Genomic DNA, 8,028 nt, shown 5'->3' with positions numbered 1-8,028 from the left:
GTGTAGTGGCGCGATCTCGGCTCACTGCAAGCTCCGCCTCCCGGGTTCAAGCGAGTCTCCTGCCTCAGCCCCCTGAGTAGCCGGGATTACAGACGTGCACCACCACGCCCGGCTAATTTTTTGTATTTTCAGTAGAGACGGGGTTTCGCCATGTTGGCTAGGCTGTAGGTCTCCTAATTACGTATATTTTACAATTTTTGAGAATCAATTAAGTGAGTAAATCTTTTCAAGGTGATAAGCCCAGGGAGGGGAAGTGCTGCGCTGGAAAGGACAGATCTCCCAGGAAAGTTTCCAAAAAGGAGACTCAACCCAAAGGAGTTCCCATACGATGTCAGGTCCCAGGAGAGATACTGGCAAGAGAGGCATAAGCATTTTACACGAGGTAGCGTCAAGTGCTTCTCCTCTGTTTTCCTCTCATGTAAATACCCAAAAGCATACGTTAAATCTTTTAAAAAGAACCATCAATTCCTCCGTACAAAAAGGATAATTAAAATACTGCGTCTGGTTGATATAACGACGTTGTGAACTGGAGAGAAGACACCGGCATTTGAAAGGGATCCAGAAATTTAGGGATTTAATCCCAGCTCTGGGAAGAGCCAGGCTGGAGGACAGGGTCGTGGGTTTGAGATCTGGCTTCCCATACACTTGGAAACCTTGAGAAACGAGTCTTCCCTTGGGAAGAAAAGAGGGACTGAGGACCCCATACAACACTGCTCCTCCCACGCATGAACCCCACGCCCGAGACGGGAGTCTCACCATGACCCTCCCGTGCCCCCGCACAATCTGGGGAGACGCGAGGCTGCAGGCTCTGAGCTGCCCAGAGAGGGCTCCGGGACTGGGGCCGCAGTCGCCGCGCAGGGACTGGACAAGACGCCTGGGGTCCCGGCTGCCGGCCCAGCCCCATTCTGCGGCCAGAGAGACCGAGGGCCAAGCTGCGCCAGGAGGACTCGGGTCCACAGACCCGGGAGACAACGGCGGGGAGGCCTGGGTCCCACCACAGCCAGATCCAGCCGGTTCCAACCCGCCCCTCTCCCCCATCTCAAGTCCCCCAGCCCCGCACACTCACCATTTCCCAGACTCTGGGATGTCCTGGTGTCCTGTCTACCTCTCCCGCGGCCAGCACAGGTCCTACCTCCACCTGAGGCCCTCCTGGGGCGAGGAGACCCCAAAGCGGAGCGCAGCGGCTAGTAGCGACGCCCTCGCCGTTTGCGCAGCGTCCCCTCCGCCCGCCTTCCCGGCGGCGCCCCTGATTGGACATTGCACTCTTGGACCCGCCTTCGTTGCCTGAGTGACAGCTAGTAGGGAAGTCGCGTCTCTAAGCAACCTGCATTCGTCTGGGGTCAGGACTCTGTTCCCCTGCCACGGATATTTGCATCTAAGCAGAATTTGTTAACGTATCCGGGGTCGGGCACTGGTGTCTTCCTGCAGCTCCTTCTGAGCGCAGAGACACAAGCGTGCACAGCGCAGGAAATTCCAGGCTCAGTTTCCAGATAAAGGCTCTTTGTCCACAGCGAAAAAGGGCGCCCGGGCCATGCCAGACTGGAACGGGAGGGTCAGATGCTCCCAGACTTAGCATAAGGCTGCGAGGCCATTCATGGATTTTTGACTCTTGTTTACAAATACAGACACTTAGAGTGACAGAGTGACCTCATCATACCTAACAAAGAGTGACTACGTTTTAATCTTTGACAACTGACAGGGTTCAGGCCGTCACCCATCCCTTTCCTCCCCCCACACTTTGCTCTAGTGGGAAGTTTGGACCCCACAGCCCTAGTCTGAGAGAAGGAGTTCCTTTTTTTTTTTTTTTTTTCTTGGTAGAGATGGCGGTGGTGGGGTGGTCTCACTATGTTGCACAGGCTAGTCTCAAACTCCTGGGCTCAGGTGATCCTCCTTGGCTTCCCAAAGTGTTGGGATTACAGGCATGAACCACTGTGCCCAGTGAGGAATTCTTTTCAGTTCAACCCAAAGCCATGAGATGTGTTCAATAAAACTGAACACTGGAAGGATATTTATTTCGGACCAGTTTTTGACTATGTCCCTAGAAAACTTTTGTGCGTGCTTTATGTTTGTTTGGTTTGTGATTTTTGTTTTTGAAACAGGGCCCTTCTTTGTCCCTCAGGCTGGAATGCAGTGGTGCAATCAGAGCTCACTGCAGCCTCGACCTTCTGGGCTCAAGCAATCCTCCCACCTCAGCCACCTGAGTAGCTGGAACCTCAGGCGCGTGCCACCATGCTTGACCAACTTCTTTCTTTCTTTTTGTTTTTATTTTGTAGAAACAGGATCTCACTATCTTACCCAGGCTGATCTTGAACTCCTGGGCTCAAGTGATCTGCTGGCCTCAGCCTCCCAAAGTGTTAGGATTACAGGTGTGAGCCACTGCACCCAGCCCCTAGAGAACTTTGAAATGTAAATGGCTATGATATCGATAAGGCAATTAAGCCCATTTTCACTGAGATTATTTAAAAAACCACAGAAGATTATGTAAATTTGGCATGTACCAGGAAACTCAATATACTTAAGATATTGGATCAAAACTACTAATGGGCTGGGCATGATGGCTCACACCTGTAGTTCCAGCACTTTAGGAAACTGAGGTGGGAGGGCTACTTGAGCCCAGGAGTTTGAGATCGCCTGGGCAACATAGGGAGACCCCCCCTCCCCCATCTCTAAGAAAATTTTTTAAAAATTAGCAGGGCATGGTGGTGCACATCTGTAGTCCCAGCTACTGGGGAGGCTGAGGCCCAAGGATTGTTTGAATCCAGGAGGTCAAGGCTACAGTCAACTGTGATCCTGCATTCCAGCCTGGGTGACAGAGTGAGACCCTGTCAGAAGGAAGGAAGGAAGGAAGGAAGGAAGGAAGGAAGGAAGGAAGGAAGGAGGGAGGGAGGGAGGGAGGGAGGGAGGGAGGGAGGGAAGGAAGGAAAGAAGGAAAGAAGGAAGGAAGAAAGGAAAAAAAAAGGAAACCCCTGTAGCCTTTGGCTGTCACTGTCCTATTTTCCCATCTTCCTCCTCCAAGCCTCTATCCTAAGCAACCATTAATTTACTTTCGGTTGCTATATAGCTTTCCCATTCTAGACTTGGAATGGAATTATATACTATGTGTTCTTTGTGATTAACTTCATTCACTTAGCATAACTGTTTCAAGGGACATTTACATTGAAGTTTGTATCAATACTTCATTTGTTGTTTACAGTAAAACAATATTTCATTGTATGGATATAGCCCATTTTGTTTATCCATTCATCCATTAATAGGCATTTGGTTTGTTTCCACCTTTTAGCTGTTACTAATAAGGTTGCTATAAACATCCAGGTACAAGTTTTTCTGTAGACATAGGATTTCATTTCTCTTGGGAATACACTTAGGAGTGGAATCGATGGGTTACATGGTAATTCTATCTTTACTTTAATCTTTGAAGAGCTGCCAGACTCTTCTCTCCTTTGGGAAATTCTATTACACACATATTGGTCAAGTAAATAGTGTCCTGCATATTTCTCAGGCTCTGTTCATTTTCCTGTTTTTTGTTTTTGTTTTTTTGTTTTTAAGATGTAATCTTGTTATGTTACCCAGGCTGGACTGCTTCAGCCTCCCAAGTAAGTGGGACTACAGGTGTGCACTAGGATGCCCAGCTTAAAGAAATAATTTCTATTTTGGTATGACACCTGCAGATCCCCTCTCCCTCCCCCAAAAATCTTTTTTTTTTTTTTTTTTTGAGATGGAGTTTCACTCTTGTTGCCTAGGCTGGAGTGCAATGGCACGGTCTCGGCTCACTGCAACCTCCACCTCCCAGGTACAAGTGATTCTCCTGGCTCAGCTTCCCGAGTAGCTGGGATTACAGGTACCTGCCACCATGCCCAGCTAATTTTTTTGTATTCTTAATAGAGACGGGGTTTCACCATGTTGGCCAGGCTGGACTTGAACTCCTGACCTCAGGTGATCCGCCCGCCTCGGCCTCCCAAAGTGCTGGGATTACAGGCATGGGTCACCACGCCTGGCCCAAAAAATCTTATTCTCCAGTTATCTCCTGAAACACAGTAGGCCTACAGTCTACACTATATCTTCATTAAATTCCTAGCTCTCTTCCCAAATTGATTTTCACTTCTTTTTTGAGACAGACTCTCACCCTGTCACCCAGGCTGGACTGCAGTGGTGAAATCTCAGCTCACTGCAAACTCCGCCTCCTGGGTTCAAGCAATTCTCCTGCCTCAGCCTCCCGAGTAGCTGGGACTACAGGTGCCCGTCACCACTCCAGCTAATTTTTGTATTTTTAGTAGAGACCGGGTTTCACCATGTTGACCAGGCTGGTCTCGAACTCCTGACCATAGGTTCACGCCATTCTCCTGCCTCAGCCTCCCGAGTAGCTGGGACTACAGGCGCCTGCCACCACGCCCGGCTAATTTTTTTTTTGTATTTTTAGTAGAGCTGTGGTTTCACCGTGTTAGCCAGGATGGTCTCGATCTCCTGACCTTGTGATCCGCCCGCCTCGGCCTCCCAAAGTGCTGGGATTACAGGCATGAGCCACCGCGCCCAGCCCACTCCTCCACTCTTAACCACTATTCTCTTTTACAACCTTATACCTTTGCCTTTTTCAGAATGTCATATAAATGAACACCAAGTAGTCTTATTAGTCCTGTTTTCAAATTTGATGACTTATTTGTAAACATTGATACAGTACCTGCAGTGTTCTGAGTTTTCTTTTTTTTTTTTCTTTTTTGATACAGAATTTCACTCTTATTGCCCTGGCTGGAGTGCAATGGCGCCATCTCAGCTCATCACAACCTCCGCCTCCTGGGTTCAAGCAATTCTCCAGCCTTAGCCTCCCGAGTAGCTGGGATTACAGGCATGCACCATCACACCCGGCTAATTTTGTATTTTTAGTAGAAACGGGGTTTCTCCATGTTGGTGAGCCTGGTCTCAAACTTCCGACCTCAGCTGATCCGCCTGCTTCAGCCTCTCAAAGTGCTAGGATTACAGGCGTCAACCACAGTGCCCGGCGGAGTTTTCTATTTTTGACAGTGCCCAGTACAGGTGGTGGCACACATTCAAACTTCAAAACTGAGAGATTACGGAGCTGAGCACGATGGCTCACGCCTGTAATCCCAGCGCTTTGGGAGGCTGAGGTGGGTGGATCACGAGGTCAGGAGTTTGAGACCAGCCTGGCCAACATGGTGAAACCCTGTCTCTACCAAAAATACAAAAATTAACTGGGCACAGTTGTGTGCACCTGTAGTCCCAGCTACTCAAGAGGCTGAGGCAGGAGAACCGCTTGAACCTGGGAAGCGGAGGTTGCAGTGAGCCGGGATCGTGCCACTGCACTCCAGCCTGGGTGACAGAGTGAGATTCCATCTCAAAAAAAAAAAAAAAAGACAGAGAGATTCCATTAGCACTGTGGGCTATGGGAATGTAGGCAAGACCTTGTGCTCCCTATACTTCAAATTTTTCATTCATAAGATAGGACGTATGGTTGGATGGGGTTAGTCAGATGAAATACTAATGATTATATCACATTAATTTCCAGTGACATATGGTGATATGCACATATGTCATTGAAATGTCGGACAAAAATTAGGTTTTAATTGCTCTCTAGTAAATACAAAGCTGTTACTTTTTTTTTTTTCCATCTTCCCTAATGTGTGCTGGAGGTCTACCATATGGAAATGATATCTTTGGACAGTTTCATGGGCTTTTGGGTCTTTGCGGATCATCGAAACAAAAATTACCCAGCTACTTCTCTTATTTAAAAAAGCATTAAAGATTGAAAATGTCAAATATACTTTTTTTTTTTTTTTTGGTAGAGACAGAGTCTCGCTCTGTCGCCTAGGCCGGAGTGCATGCAGTAGCAAACTCGGCTCACTGCAACCTCTGCCTCCTGGGTTCAAGCAATTCTCCTGCCTCAACCTCCCGAGCAGCTGGGACTACAGGTGCACGCCGCCACATCCAGCTAATTTCTTTTGTATTTTAGTAGAGACGGGGTTTCACCATGTTGCCCAGGCTGGTCTCGAACTCCTGAGCTCAGGCAATTGCCAGCCTCGGCCTCCCAAAGTGCTAGGATTACAGGCGTGAGCCACTGCCCCGGCCATATACCTTATTTTTAACTAAATTGGGATGAAAATCAAAATGATACCCTCTGTCTGTAGCTCGCTGCAATTCTAACTTGGATAATTGCCCTCTAAATATCCATAGTTCTTTTGGATTTCTCAACTGGGAAATCACTGTGGATTTGGATAGATATCACTCTGTTCATCGGAAAAACCTGTGATGGTCTGCACTCTGCAGATGACTGTTACCTTTCTCCAAACTGGGAAGAACTCCATGGTTTTCTGATTACAATTTGTGTCATTCAGTCTCCAGTAAATGCAAAATTATAATGTCAAATAGATGAGATCAATGGAATAGAATTGAAATCCCAGAAATAAACTCATATATATATGTGTATATATATGTATGTATGTGTGTATATATGTATATATGTGTGTATATGTGTATATATATGTGTATATATGTATATATGTGTATATATGTATATATATGTGTGTATATGTGTGTGTATATATATATATATATATACTCAAATGACTTTCAAAATGCTGCCAAGAATATGCAAAGACTATTATTTTCATAAATTGGTGCTGAGACAACTGGATAGCCACATGCAAAAGAATGAAGTTGGACCCCTACATCACCCAATATATGGTAATTCACCAAAATAGATCACAGACCAAAACATAAGAGGTGAAATTATAATAATCCTAGGAAAAAAGGTGGGAAATATTGATCTTGGATCTGGCAAAGAATTCTTACATATGCACGCTGGGCGCAGTGTCTCACGCCTGTATTCCCAGCACTTTGGGAGGCCGAGGGGGCCGGATAGCCTGTGGTCAAGAGTTCGAGACCAGTCTGGCTAACATGGTGAAACCCCATCTCTACTAAAAATACAAAAAATTAGCCTGGCATAGTGGTGCATGCCTGTAATCCCAGCTACTCAGGAGGCTGAGGCAGGAGAATCACTTGAACCCAAGGGGGTGGAGGTTGCAGTGAAATGAGATCATGCCACTTCACTGTAGCCCGGATGACAGAGTGAGACTCCATCTCAAAAAAAAAGAATCCTTACATATGCAGCCAAGTATGGTGGCTCATGCCTGTAATCCCAGTACTTTGGAAGGCCAAAGTGGGAGGATCACTTGAGGTCAGGAGTTTGAGACCAGCCTGGGCTACATAGTGAGACCCTCGTCTCTATTCAAAAAACAAAAGGAAGCCGGGCGCGGTGGCTCACGCTTGTAATCCCAGCACTTTGGGAGGCTGAGGCGGGCGGATCACGAGGTCAGGAGATCGAGACCACGGTGAAACCCCGTCTCTACTAAAAAATACAAAAAATCAGCTGGGCGTGGTGGCAGGCGTCTGTAGTCCCAGCTACTCAGAGAGGCTGAGGCAGGAGAATGGCGTGAACCCGGGAGGCAGAGCTTGCAGTGAGCCGAGATTGCGCCACTGCACTCCAGCCTGGGCCACAGAGCGAGACTCTGTCTCAAAAAAAAAAAAAGGAAAAAAGAATTCTTACATATGACAGCAAAAGCAAAAATTTATGTGTGTGTGCAATAGAATACACACACACATATATACACACACACAAATAATTTGGGCCTCATAAAAGTAAATAACTTTTGTGCTTCATAGGACACTATCAATAGTGAAAACACCCATTATGCTGGAAATATAAAATACTACAGCCAGTATAGGAAACAATGTGGCAGCTACTCAAAAAAATTAAAAACAGTTACTACATGATCTAACAATGTCACTTCCAGATATATATATACTCCAAAAAACTTGAAGAAGGGTCTTGAACAGACTATTTGTATGCCCATGGTCATAGGAGAATTATTTACAATAGCCAAAAGGTGGAAGCAATCCAATTGTCCATCAAGGAATGAATGAATCAACTAAATGTGGCCTATCCATACAATGGAATACACACACACACATACACACGCACACACAGGTATGATTTGCAAAATTTTCTTCCATATATAT

The 8,028-nt window shown here is 46.5% G+C and overlaps 1 protein-coding gene across 1 annotated transcript in view; it reads right to left on the bottom strand.

Annotated features, from left to right (window-relative positions):
• The window catches only part of LOC116464068 (zinc finger protein 709), a gene marked incomplete at its 3' end in the record, with an annotated part of 50,370 nt that overhangs the window by 20,625 nt on the left and 21,717 nt on the right, over window positions 1-8,028 (bottom strand). The gene's annotated exons all lie outside the window — the stretch shown is intronic.

This window comes from Hylobates moloch, unplaced genomic scaffold (assembly GCF_009828535.3).
Source record: "Hylobates moloch isolate HMO894 unplaced genomic scaffold, HMol_V3 SCAFFOLD_157, whole genome shotgun sequence".
NCBI classification, from domain to species: Eukaryota; Metazoa; Chordata; class Mammalia; order Primates; family Hylobatidae; genus Hylobates; species Hylobates moloch.
Note: the sequence above shows the minus strand (reverse complement) of the source record. Positions and strands in the feature narration are given on the sequence as shown.